The sequence below is a fragment of the Belonocnema kinseyi genome, chromosome 6 (genome assembly GCF_010883055.1).
Source record: "Belonocnema kinseyi isolate 2016_QV_RU_SX_M_011 chromosome 6, B_treatae_v1, whole genome shotgun sequence".
In the NCBI taxonomy this organism is placed as follows: Eukaryota; Metazoa; Arthropoda; class Insecta; order Hymenoptera; family Cynipidae; genus Belonocnema; species Belonocnema kinseyi.
In genome coordinates, this window is record NC_046662.1 from 3184524 (window position 1) to 3199913 (window position 15390).

Sequence of the window (15390 nt, forward strand, 5' to 3'; positions counted from 1 at the left end):
TTGTAAAAATATCAAAATGATTCGCTGGCATCGACAATATCCGAAATCAACTTTATATGAGCCCATTATTTTCTTTTTAATTTGCACAAATTTTTGCAACTACCTTAAACCCCTGAAAATTACCCCCTGTGCGGAAAACACCATGGTGGGGCCAGAGAAACGTTTCGACAGCCCCGATATTATCCAAAATCAACTTTATGTAGGCGCGTTATTTTCGTATTGATTTGTTCAAATTTGTGCAACCAACTTCAACTCCTAAAAACTACCCCCTGTGCGGAAAACACCATGGTGGGGCCAGAGAAACGTTTCGCTGACCCCTAGATTATCCAGAATCAAATTTATATCGGCACATTACAATAGCGTTTAGCACACAAGGGTAGTTTTTAGGGGTTGAAGTTGGTTGCTCAGATTTGAACAAATTAATAAGAAAATAATGCGCCAATATAAAGTTAATTTTTGGATAATGTCGAGGCCATCAAAACGTTTCGTTGGCCTCGCCACGTTTTTTTTTTGTTGAGAAATCAGTTACTTCCGGTAATGCGCAAATTATAATTTTGGTTGAACAAATTTGTACAAATTCTGCACTAAATATTTGGCAAAAAAATTTAAATTTGCGCGGATGGTGGGACCAGCGAAATGGTTCTTACTTGAACGTCTTCGAAGTATATGTTTTGATTTTCGTTTCTTCTAAGACTAGCAAAACGTTCAAAATCAAAGATGAATTTGGATGATACAGATCAATTTGGATTCGGAAGATCAGTTTGGATCACCTTATTTCCAGATTATTCCAGATTTCTTGCGATTTAATAAATTCCAGATCTCTTCAACCTTCCATGTCAAATTGCCACTCTGCAAATACCTTCCTGGAGAGGTGTTTGCTAATTTTTGAGACTATCTCAGGATTTTCTCGAAAAATGTGAGATTTTCGAGTTGAATTTTGTAGAAAGCCAAAGAGGGAAGAAGGGAGGAATGGTTTCCGATGGACGGTCTCACCGTTGACTGGTCAATAATTATTTTCGAAAGGGAAGGCATTACGAGCGAGTGATCCCGAAGGAAGGTTAGGGAAGGGAAGGGAAGAGAGCCAGGGTATCGAGGACAAAAAATGCTAGGCAGGACCACCGTGCCAGCGTGGTAATGGTATCTGGAGAAAATATAATATCCTCCCAGGATCGAGCGACGATCGTCGATCACCATCACTGAATGAACGATTAGTATCTCGTGTCGGCGACGACAGTGGACGTCAGCGAGCAACATGCGTACATCATGCCACACGGCTCATTTGCAACCGGTGTCCTCACTCCTCACTCCTCATTCCTCACTCGAAACTCTGTAGATTACAACAACAAAAAAATGAAAAAATCACATTATCTAGTCTCATTTTTGCCTCTTGACACCTATTACATCAAAACTTGGAAATAGAGAATAGGTAGATTAAAATTTAAGATATTTAAATGACATTAAATTCGAATTTAAGATCCTATTTAACGTCCAAAATTCAAGTTAATGTGCATAATACCCCGTGTAGAAATTCAAATCGGGAACTAGTCTGGTTCCCGACCATTCAATCCCACTTAAAGTCGGGTCATCTGACTAGCCCCCGACCAGTAGCGTCATGGTAGATTAGTCGGGGGCTAGTCAGATGACCCGACTCATCCTAGTCGGGGCCTGATCGAGTACTAGTAGGGGTCATATGATAATACATCCGCGTGGAATATTAACCAAACTCCCCAAAATTTGTGGAACATCCTCTAAAAGTTTGTCAAAATACTTATTATTTACGGAAATCTCCATAAACTTTTTGAAAATATTTAAAAGTACTCAAATTTATCCAAGATTTATTTAATTTTATCCGAGGAACATATCCTACGCTTAAAAATACATAAATTTATGTAACTAAAATTCCCCAAAATTTGTGAAATATTAATTTTAAAAAAAAACTTCAACTGGAAGGCAGCAATGGAAGAGCTTCGCTCTGAAGGAATCGCCATGTTGGTCACAGTAGTCTCTGCTCCAGGTAATTATGCTTCATTACGTGTGGACTGCTGTCTTAAACACTCGACGCGTCATTTCTGTTGCGCGAGAGACGGCACGTCGCGCCCTTGCGGATTTTCTTTAAAGCTACCAGTCCAGAACCGCAAGAGTCAAATGAAGGTGGTAGCGAAATCTGAACTGTACCGTGCTTAATATTTTACTACTAGGATACTGCTCTTCACTGATTAATCAAAAACTTTTTCTCTTTGAAATTTCAGATCAATTTAAAAATAAACATCTGTATAAATTTAGAGTCTTATGACTTTCGGCAGACTTATTACCTACATCTATATGCATTTTTTCCAATATGGATTTTCTTAAAATTCCATACAAAGGTATTTATAAATGTTCCTAGAAATTCGCAATTTTCTAAAAAATACTACAAAAAAATAAGATTATGTCTTTTTGAAGATTTTGATCGGTTTTTTTTTATAAAAAGTTAATTTTTGTACAAAATTATTAACTTAATAATTATTTATTAAGTATATTTGAGATGAATTTAACATTAACAAACCTTTTCTCCAAAAAACGGTGTAAAATTATTGTTAAATATATTCTTAGTATTTTAGAATAAAAAAATCATAATGCTTTTTTAGATATTACCTCATTTGATAAAACCTCGCTGAAAACTCAAACATAAGAATAACCCGACCACAGCCCCACTAGCTCCCGACCAGAGCCTGAAGATTACCCGCACGGAAATTAGTGAACAAAAAGGCCCGACTAGCCCTTGACCAACCACCGACCAGGCCCCGACTGAAATTTTGACAACAAAAAGTCCAACTAGTTCCCGATTAGTCCTCGACTGAGTACTTTGTCAAAATTAATAACCCGACTAGCCCCCGATTAGTAGCCGACTTGTAATAGGGCCAAATGGGGTTATTTCCACACGGGACCTCAAAATAAATCCAAGAATTGAACGACCAAATTTGGACAACCACCATACAATTTTTCCATTGTAATTTAAAAAAAGAAAAAAAAATCCATTTTTTGGACAAAAATAAAAAGGAGGAAAGAAAAATAGAAAGGCAACCAACCAAATCTCCTTCCTTCTGTTTTTTTTTTATTTCTTTCGTCTTTTTATTTTTATTACTATCAAAACACAATAGAAAAACATTTGTAAAAAATAATCACCAACATTTTGGCACTCATATAGCACTCTTATCAAGGTAAAAAAATAATACAATGAAAATAAAATTTTGAGCAAGAATGAACACCAATACAACATCGATAATCTCTCCCTGACACTCCAGATTATTTGCAGTCTTCACAAATTTTTCAGAAACTCTATCGCCTACACTTTATTATTTCATTGGAAATATCTTACGAGAGCGTCCACGTGACGCTATTTTCTGTACTTTTTTAAAAATCCCCAATCCTTCTGAAATTTAGTTTACCCCCCCCCCCTCCCATCACCAGTGTTTGAAAACATTGATATCATTTTAAAATCAACTTAGACGGCGGATGAACTTAATAGATTAGGGGCCCAGCATAAATTTTTCTCGTATTTTTTTATGTTTTTCATTTTTTCAAGAAACTTTCCCTTTTTCTAGGATTTTCGATTGAATTTCAGCAGAATTAAAAGAAAATAATGAGACAATTCAACTATTCTAGATTAAAAGTGATTTTTTTTACATTATATTTTTGGTTTGAAATTCATCTTTTCTGGTTCAAGATTCTACTATTTGATTGCAAATTCAATTATTTTGATAAAGATGCAATTATTTGGTTAAAAATGCATCTTGTTTGGTCAAAACTTCAACGACGTAGTAGAAAGTTAAACTACTTTGTGTGTTTGTTTTTTGTGTTTTGTTTGAAGATTTCTCTATTTGGTGGGAAATTTAACTATTTTCTTGAAAATGCTGCAAAATATAACTGAAAACTGAACTATGCCATTTCCGGTTAAAAATTTATCTTTCCTGGTTGAAAATGATATTATTTTTCTGAAAATTCTTCCTTTTATGTTGTGTTTAACTGCTATGATTTAAAATTCAAATATTTTTTGGTCAAAATATTAACAATTGAATTTTTTGATTAAAAATTGTTATCTTTCTGTTTAAAAAATCAACTAATTTCTTTAAAGTCGAAATATTTTGTAAAAAGTTTTTTTTTTTGTAAAAAATTCATCACTTTTGTTAAAAGATCATCTATTTGAGCGTTAATTACGCCCAATTTGATAAAACTTTATTTTATAGAAAATCACTTATTTCGTTCAAAATTAACTTTTTTTGAAAACTCATAATTTTCGGTTAAAAATTCAACTGTTTTGGTAAAAAGATCATCTTTTTGGGCCAAAAATATACATGTTTGGTACAAAATTTAAAATTCTAATATATTTTCTTCTTGAAATATCAACCATTACATGTATCGTGTAGAGACTTCATCTTCTCTACTTCAAAATTGATCTATTTAGTTAAAAATTCTTTTTTTTTTATTCAAACCTAATTCTGTTCCCTGAAAATTTAACTATTACATTTTCCGTTTAAAATTCATGCAATAAAATTAAGGAGAAATTATGGAACGGAAAGTAGTGCAAGTGAGGGACAGTAGAGGATGTGAAGAGAAATTAACACACACAAAAATTCTGCTAAGTTACAGGATAAAATATGGACAGCATAGTTTTTCTGTAAAGATTACCGAATTTTCAGCAGAGTTTACAAAATTTTAAATTAAATGATAAATTTACGATTATTGTCTGTAACATTTAATTAAAATTTCTGTCAAATTAACATCTTGAAATTTTAAAACTCATAAAAAAATTTTGTAAACATTATAGGACATGGCCGGAAACTTATAAAATAACTTAAAAATTTTTAAACTCTGCAAAAAATTCGGTAATCTTCACAGAAAGTCTATTCTGTCCCTATTTCAACTGAAAATACTGCAATGTTAGCGGAATTTTTTCTGCGTGAAGGGAGGGGAAGTAGTGAAAGTAAGGGGAAATGAATATGGGGGAAATAGGGGAAAATATGGAAAATGAGGGGATATGAGGGAGGGGGAACTTGGGCAAGTGAGGGGAAATCAGAAATAGTGATGAGGAATTGAGTGTAAAAGAGGGGAATTAAGGGAAATGATTAAAAATGAGCGTGAGTAGGGTAGGGGAAGTAGGTGGAAGTGAGGTCTGAAGAAGGAAAGTAGGGGATAGGAAGAAGGGTGGATTTCTGGCTGACAAAGGGAAAGTGTGGGGAGGAGCAGGAAAGTATAGGAAGGAGTGTGGAAGTAGCGTGGCGAAGTAGGGTGGGAATTGAAATAGGGAAGGGAAGCAAAAAGAAGGAGAGGGGTTACGCTTCATATGAGAGGGGATGGGAGTAATCCGAAATTGGATAGGGCTGTAGGGAGATTAATAGGGAGAAGGAGAACATTTAAACGACTTAATTAACGCCCTAATAGGCTACGGAACAACAATTAGTTGAAATACAACAATTTAGTTGAAAAATCAACTCACTCTACCTTCCCCCTGACCCTTTCCATATCCCCTCCCCTATTTAGAATATCCTACCATCCCACTACTTCACCATCCTACTTCTTCACCCTTTCCCATATTCTTCTTCCTCTCTCTCTACTCAAAGTTTTTCCATAGTTTCACTTCAGGAGAGAAATTACGACGGACGAAAAATGATTTGAATTTTTAATGAGAATACGTGAATTTTAAACCAAATAGTCGAATTTTCAACCAAATCAGACATATTTTCCATAACTTCCGTTGACATAATCTCCGGAACTGCTCCTACATTCCTCTACTCCCCACTCCTTACCCTACTATCCTATCTCTACTCACTGTCATTTCTAATCATTTCCCCTGCTTCGTCTCACTTACTTTTTATTCCCTTACATCCACTTTCTAATTTTCCGTCACTTTCCCAACTTCCCCATCACTCATTTCCTCTCGCTTCCCCTACTCTCCCCTCATTTTTCATATTTTCCCCAACTCCGCTCCCTTTATTTCCTCTCACTATCGCTTCTTTCCCTCTAATCACTTCCTCTATTACCCCTCCACTCACTTCCCCTACTCTCCGTCTCCTCATTTCACGTAATTTCACCTATGTCCCCTTCCCTCATATCCCCTTACTTTTCAACTAAAGGGATGAATTCTCCAGTAGAAAAAATGAATTCTTTGCGAATCATGTAATAGTTGATATTTCAACGAAACGGTGCATTTGAATTTTTTAACAAAACAGTTAAATTTAATAAAAATGGATACATTTTTTAGTTCAACTGATTAATTAAATTTTTAACCAAATAGTTAAATTTTCTATCTTATTTTTAAATATTTAGGTCAAAAAGATTAATTTAACAAAATAGTTAAATTGTTAACTTAAAAGGCAAACATTTTCAGACAAAAATGGAGTAGCTACATTTTTAGATAAAAATTCATTTTTAACGAAAAAAAAAAACGAATTTCTAACAGAATAATAAAATTTTTAACAAAGTATTGAAAGTTTGAAATCAATAATGAAATTTTCAAATAAATAATTTAATTTTTAATGGAATAGTTAAATTTAAAAAAAAGTGAATTTTAAACAAATAGTTGGATTTTCCATCACATTGTTAATAATTAAGCAAAAAATATGAATTTCCTATAAAAAAGGTGAATGTTCAAATAAAAAAGATAAGTTCATAACCAAAAATGGAATTGTTATATTTTTAGTTTAAAAAAAAATAATTTTCAACCACAAGAAAAAACGAGTTATCAACTTTAAGAGAAAAAATTCTTAACAAAAAATGGAATAGCTACATTTTTAGGTAACAAAATTAACTTTTAACAAAAAAAACAAATCTCCACATAATTATTAAATGTTGAACAAAATAATTAAATTTCTGACAAAATATTTACATTTTTAAATAAATAATTTGATTTTAAACGGAATAGTTCAACTTTCTACCAAAGTAGTTTAATTTTTAACCGAAAATTTTAATTTTCTATCATACTGTTGTTGAATATATAAACCAAAATTATGGGTTTTCTACAAAACAGTTAAAATTTTTAATAAAAAAGATAAGTTTACAACCAAAAATGGAATAGTTACATTTTTAATTTAAAAAATAATGATTTTCAGCGACAAAAAAAACTATTTTTTTAGACAAAAAATAAATTTCTAACAAAAGAGAACGAATTTCCCACATAATATTTAAGTTCTCAACAAAATAATTAAATATCTAACGAAATAATAACATTTTCAAATAAATAATTCAATTTTTAACGGAAAAGTAAAAATTTCCACCAAAGTAGTTGATAAAGATAAATTTCCAGAAATTAATTCACGGAACTTCTTCATTTTGACGACGTTCAAGTTTGCCACAGATATGGATGTCAAAGTCGTGAAATTAATTTAGAAAAAACTAAGAGTCACATCAAAAAAGTAAAACCACCTCTAGATTCGCCTCGTAAATATCTCGGTGTGCATTTTTTGGTTTTTTGTTTAAACAATTTTTTAAACAATTACGCAATTTGTTATCTTTCTGCAATTGTTATAAACAAAGTGCACTAATGCATTCCTCTCGAAAAAATCTAGACGCGCATTTTTTTGTTTTTTCGTAAACCCATTTTTTAAACAATTAGAGCATTTGTTGTTCAGCGCTCTGTTGCTCCTTGCCCGTAGATATGGATTTCAAAGTTGTGTAATTAATTTTAAAAAAACTAAGAGTCACATCAAAAAAGTAAAAACACCTCTGGATTCATCTCGGAAATATCTCGGCGTGCATTTTTTATTTTTTTCGAGAGGAATGCATTAGTGCACTTGGTTTTTCGATCCGATGCATAATTTGCTTATAACAATTGCAAAAAAATAACAAATGGCGTAATTGTTTAAAAAATTGTTTAAACAAAAAAAAATGCACACCGAGATATTTCCGATACGAAGTCAGAGGTGTTTTTACTTTTTTAATGTGACTCTTAGTTTTTTTAAAAATTAATTACACAACTTTAAAATCCATATCTACGGGCACGAAGTAACAGAGCGCTGACCAACAAATGCTCTGCTTGTTTAAAAAATGGGTTTACGAAAAAACAAAAAAATACTCATCTAGATTTTTTAGAGAGGAATGCATTATTGCACTTGGTTTTTCGATCCGATGCATACTTTGCTTATAACAATTGCAAAAAAATAACAAATGACGTAATTGTTTAAAAAATTGTTTAAACAAAAAAATACAAAAAAGGCACACCAAGATATTTCCGAGACGAATTCAGAGGTATTTTTACTTTTTTAATTGTGACTCTTAGTTTTTTTTTTAAATTAATTATACAACTTTGAAATCCATATCTACGGGCACGGAGCAACAGAGCGCTGAACAACAAATGCTCTAATTGTTTAAAAAATGGGTTTACGAAAAAACAAAAAAATACTCATCTAGATTTTTTAGAGAGGAATGCATTATTGCACTTGGTTTTTCGATCCGATGCATACTTTGTTTATAAAAATTGAAAAAATATAACAAATGGCGTTATTGTTTAAAAAATTGTTTAAACAAAAAAAATGCACACCGAGATATTTCCGATACGAAGTCAGAGGTGTTTTTACTTTTTTAATGTGACTCTTAGTTTTTTTTAAAATTAATTACACAACTTTAAAATCCATATCTACGGGCACGAAGTAACAGAGCGCTGACCAACAAATGCTCTAATTGTTTAAAAAATGGGTTTACGAAAAAACAAAAAAATACTCATCTAGATTTTTTAGAGAGGAATGCATTATTGCACTTGGTTTTTCGATCCGATGCATACTTTGTTTATAAAAATTGAAAAAATATAACAAATGGCGTTATTGTTTAAAAAATTGTTTAAACAAAAAAAATGCACACCGAGATATTTCCGAGACGAAGTCAGAGGTATCTGTGGCAAACTTCAAGGTCGTTCATTTTGTCATGATTTGGAACGAGAACGAAGATCTCGGATCCCTCGCTTTTCAAGCATCGGTCTGAGTTCTCATGAATCATCATGAATTTTCTATAAAACAGTTAAATTTTCAACCCAGAATTATAAACTTTAGAATCAAATGATGAAACTTCAACCAAAAAAAAAAAAATAAAATAAAATAAAAATCAAGAACCTGCACTGAGATAAATTTCGAGAGATTAATTCACGGAACTGCTCCTTCATTTTATCATGCTTTGGCGTGAGAAATAAGTTCTCGCGCAAAATCTCGGTAAAATGAAGAAGCAGTTGCGTGAATTAATCTCTATAAATTTCTCTCCGTGTGGATGTCTGAGGATAGGGTTGACTCCTGCTCACAGAGTCGCACCCACCAGTGGATCCGCAAGGATCCTTATGCAGATGTGGGATGATACGTCAACATGATGAGCCTGCATATACAATAAGACAAGTTCAAGCGAGGAAGGGAGTAGCAGTTCTGAAGTGGGGTCGTACGGTACGTAGTTAGCTGACTGGTCAGGGGTGAGCGAGACCAAGAGAGAGAGAGAGAGGGTAGTAGGTGGTGGGTGTGCTTAGTTAGCCAAGACACATTGACAGGCTATCGTGCCTGCATGGCAGTAGCCCTGAGCCCTTCACTTTGACTTGGTTCCGCTTCGGGAGTGCGAAAAGTCAAACCAGCAAAATCTGCCCCTAAACCAAAATCTTCAAAAATCAGTCTCGACTTTCGGAAAATAGCAGGGATTTAAAACACCAAAAAGCAATCAAGTTACATAAAAGTTCCGTTCGGGAGAATGTGATTAGTGATGTCTTCCAGGTGTTTCAAAGTTAGACTCAAATTTCATACTTTAGTTAATCAATCAAAAAAAGTCATTGTGTAGCACAACGTAGATGCTAAGATGAGTGAAGTTTGGAAATAAAAGAGTGATTGTGAAGGATATAGTGATTTAAGATACGAAAAAAGAGCGAAATACTTTTTGTAAAGTGCGGAGGGAAGTGAGTGGATTTCGGTTGGTGGTGAACTTGAAGAAAGGGTAGAAAGTGTTCCTCGTTTTCTCGTTTCTCGGAAGATGAGGGAATAAATCACGTGGATACAGTCACGTGGGGAGATGCACATGGTTTTAAATCTATGAATGGAAATATATCGCAGGTTTCCCGCAGAAGCCCTTACAAGAGACCGGCAGGTCTTCCAAGCCATAAAGGTACTTTCATTCGCTATTGGCCCAACGTGCATTTCTCTTTCAGTCATTCATGAAATGTCTATGAACCCATCGGTTCTTACCTATTTTTAAATCCATTTTTTCTTTTTTTATTATATTTGCATTAAAGTACAATTGTCTTGTCCACAGTGAAGGTCCTACCTTGATCTTTCTCTATAACTATACAGTTTGAGAGACTACAAAGAAACAATATAATTCACTCTGAAAAGGGGGGTTGCAATAATTTAATGTAGTGTTCTTATTTTAATAAACGCTTCTTGAAAAAAAAATATTAAACACGGACACCTATATTATATTCGGAAATACATGTTACCTATGGAAACACATGTTAACTACGACAGTAAAGCCCCTACCTTGATTTTTTCTTCTATCCTGTTTGAGAGACCATAAAGAAACAATATGATTCACTCTCAAAAGTGTGGTTGCAATATAATAATAATAATAATAATAATAATAATGCATTGCTGTTAATTAAATAAAAGCTTGTTCAACATTATTTTTATATTTTTGTTTATATACGGAACATCTTATATGCGGAAGCATATATTACCTATGGAAACACATGTTACCTATAGCCCAAGGCACATTTATAATTTTGTCGTTCATAAAAAATCTACGAACCCATCGATACTTAACAATTATTTAATAATTTTTTTCATTTTTGTATGCATTTGTAATAAAACACAATTGTCTTCTCCACACTAAAGCTCTTCTCCTGAATCTGTTCTACTCTAAAAATTAGGGTTACAATACTATTAAAATAACAATAATGAAATGTTCTTATTTTTATATACGTTTGTTTAAAAAAAATTATTTTAATATTTTTTTATATATGGAAACACATGTTACCAAAAGAAATACATGATACCTATGCAAACACATGTTACCTGTGCTAACACATGTTACCCATTGAAATTCATGTTACATATTCATATGCAGCACCATAGGACTAGTCTCGTTTTTTCGATTTTTGGCAATAAAGTACAAGGAATTTAAATCATCCTGCAAATACATCATCTCTGTATGACCTTCTTTCTTAATAAAAAGCTGAAGCACAAATTTAATTAATAAGCTATTTATGATCCCTTCAAGTGTGATAAACAAAAAACAGCTTGAATGAAAAACTTGACAGAAAAAGTAATTATTTGTAATTTTTGTAACAATTTTAAAGTAAATGAAGTTAGAAAAACATATGGAAATATTTAATAATTTGCTTATTGTTACTTGGAACATTGTATTTATGTTTAAATTTGTATAAATCTTTTGCGGGTTTTATCAAATATGAGACATTGCACGAAAACAAATTTTATTGCTATAGCAATAAGAAAAATTAATAAAGATTTTAAATCAAGTGTAACATTTGTGATAAAGGAAACAATTGTATTTTTACAAATTTATTATTAAGAGAAAAAGACAATTCATTGTAAAAAATAAATTTAAGCGAGCCGGTTTCACCCACACGCGCCACTGAGTCTTAATTTAAGATATGTAAAAATTATTATAATTTCCAAAAAATAAATCATCGCTTTCATTTTCCAAAAGTAAATAAATTCGGATTTTTTTGTTAATAATTTAGTTCAATGTGAAACAGAGGTTTACCAAAAGCGAAACTCGGGAGTTATTTAGTCAACATTACCATCGATCTCTAAAAAAGTAAAATTTTAATTTTGTATTTTTAATTTTTTAATTTTGTAAATTTGTATTTTTTTATTTTTCTTCAGTTTTCTTAGATCAATTGAAAGAACAGGAGTTCTCACGCCAAATAAAACAAAAGAAAGTCCAAAATCCTTTGCTCGTTCAAAAATTAATACAAACCAAAATTACACCATTTTAAATTAAGACAATAAAAATTCCGAGATCTTCAATTACAAATCTTCAAGATAGACCAATTTCAACAAAACGCTCAAAATTTAATGACTTTCAAACTAAAAAGGTCAAAATTAAATAAATTGGCGAATTTTCAATTCTTAACATTTCCAAGATGTGTTTATATTTCTCAATTTTATCAATATAAACTTCGAAATAATCTATGTCTTAATGTTTAATTTAGATGTGCCGAAAATGTATGGCCTATCAGTGTCCTAATTCCTGACCTATCTCTAGAAAATCCCTAGAAATATTAATCTGATTAGCTCTATGTCCTATCTATTCCCTATTTTCTGATCCACCTCTAGAAATACACCTATAAGTATCCTACTCCGTGTCCAGCTCTATGGCCTATCTATGCCCTATTTCCTGATCCTGTTTTATGAATACTCTAGAAATACCCCTATAAGTATCCTACCCATTGTCCAGCTTTCTTTATGACCTACCCATGCCCTATTTCCTGATGCATCTAAAAAAAAATACCTAAAAAATCCTCCTTGAAGAACCCTATTCCCATCTCAGCTCTATGTAAGATATATAAACCCTATTTCCTAATCCAACTCAAGTAAATCCCAAGAAATATCCCTGTAATAATCCTACGAAATGTCCAGCTCTATTTATGGCCTATCTAGGCCCTTTTAATCCGAATTAAGGGCTAGAAATACACTTAAAGTACTCCTATAAGTATCCTAACCATCGCTATACTCTATTTATGGCCTATTCATGTCCTATTTCTTCATAAAATTCTCTAAAATCCATAGGAATATCACTATAAGTATTCTAGTTACATTTACGCCTTTTATATTCCATATTTTCCTGATCTAGTTTTAGGAATCATTCTAAAAGTATCCTAGCCCCTATCTAACTCTATTTATGGCCTTTCTGTTCCGTATTTCCTGATCCCTCTAAAAAAATACCTTAAAATCCTACTATAATTATTCTATCTCCTTATCGAGCTCTGTTTATGGCCTATTTATGCCCTATTTCCTGATAGAGTTCTGGTAAACTTATTAAAATACCACTATAAGTATCCTACTTGCTGTCCAGCATCATTTATGGCCTACCTATTCCCTATTTCCTGATTAATCTCAAGAAAATATCTAGATATTCTACTATAAGTACCCTTTCCAGTTCTATGTGTGGCCTATATACGCCCTATTTCCTAAGACAACTCTAGAAAATCCCTATAAAAATCCTACGAGATGTTCAGCTCTATTTATGGTCTGCATAGGTCCTATTGACGGATTAAGCACTAGAAATACGTTTAAAATACTCCTATAAGTATCCTATCCACCCTCCAGCTCTATTTATGACCTATTTAGGTCATATTAGATCTTTTCGGAATAAGCACTAAAATACCCGTAAAGTACTCCTATTTGTATCGTAGCCACCATTAAGCTCTACTTATGGCCTATTTATGTCCTATTTCTTCGTATTATTCTATAAAATTCATAGGAATACCTCTGTAAGTATTCTATTTAAATTTAATCTTTACGACATATTTACGACATAGTAACGACATCTTTACGACATAGTACCGACATCTTTACGACATAGTACCGACATATTTACGACATAGTAACAACATTCTATGTCCATGTCGTTTCGGTGCCTTTGCGATATCGTAAAGACATCCTCAGATCATACGACTCATTTACAATATTGTAAAGACACCTTAACGACATGGACATAGGATGTCGTAAAGTTGTCGTAAGGGCGTCGCCAAATTTTGTGCCTAATGGGTGGGTATCCTCTGACCAACTCTATTTATGACACATATATTTCCTATTTATTGATCAGTCTCTATAAAATATCTAGAAATACCCCTATCGTTTCTAATCTGCTTTCCAGCTCTATTTATTGGCCTATTTCTTTTTAATCAAGATGATCCAACTCTAGAACTCTATTGGAAACTTCCACTACATTTATTGGAATTTTACAATACAAGTCTAGTAACCAGTAACAATTCTGTATCATACTTGTGGCTGGATATCTCGACACCTTTGAAGCGAACAATTTAAAAAAATGTAAATCATTTCTCAGGCCACTTTTTCCTAGCTAAAAAAAATTCATGGAATTTACGGAATTCATAACATGCCCAGGATGACGGATTGCATGGAATTCACGGAATTTACTGAATTCGAGGAATTCATGGAATTTACAGAATTCGTGGTATTCAAGGAATTCACGAGAATAAAAGAATTCATTGAATTTACGAAATTTAAGTAATTCACGGAATGCAAAGAATTTACGGAATTGAAAGAATTGACTTAATTCACAAAAGGTAATAAATGTACAGAATTGATTGAATTTAAACATTCAAGAAATTCATGAAATCCAAGTAATTCCTAGAATCTAAAGAATTCATGGAATTCGCAGAATTCACGGAATTTACGTAATCCAAAGAATTCACGGATTGTACGGAAGTCATGAAATGCGCGGAATTTATGAAGTTTATGGAATTCATGGGAGTTTCGGAATTCGAAGAATTTAGGGAATTGAAAGGACTTTTTTAATACACAAAAGGCAAGAAAATTATAGAATTGATTGAATTCAACGAATTCACGGAATTCACGGAAATCAAGAAATTCATGGAATTCTAACATTCAAAGAATTCACAGAATCCATGTTATTCACGGAATCTAAAGAATCCAAAGTATTCACGGAATGTACGGAATTCATGGAATTAATGAAACGCAAGAAAAACACGAAATTCAAGTACTTCACAGAATTTATGGAATTTTCGGAATTCGAAGAATTTAGGGAATTGAAAGAATTTATTTAATGCACAAAAGGCAAGGAATTTACATAATTTATTGAATTCGAAGAATTCACGGAATTCACGCAAGTCAAGAAATTGATGGAATTCAAGAAATTCGTGGAATTTAAACATTCAAAAAATTCCCGGAATCCAAGTTATTCACGGAATTTAAAGAATTCACGAAATTCGCAGAATTCACGGAATTGATGAAATTCAAAGAATTAATTATTCTGAAGAAAAACACGACATTCGTGGACTTCACGGAATTTATGGAATTTTTGGGATTTATAAAATTCACGGAATACATGGACTTCGCGAAATTCGCAGAATTTATAAAATTTAAGAAATGAAATCAATTCACGGAATGCATAGAATCATGGACATCTACGAGTTCCGCCAATTCCATAAATTCCGTAAATTTTTTAGATTAAGTGAATTACTTAAATTTTGTGAATACTTTTGATTCCGTAAATTGCTTTAATTCATTGAATCCCGTTAATTGTAGGCATTTCATGAATTTCTTTAATTCCATTAATTACATGAACATTGTGAATCCGTAATTACATCCAATTTCGTGAATTCCATGAATTTCTTGAATTCCCTCAATTCAGTGATTTCTGGGAATTTCTTGAATTCCAAAGATT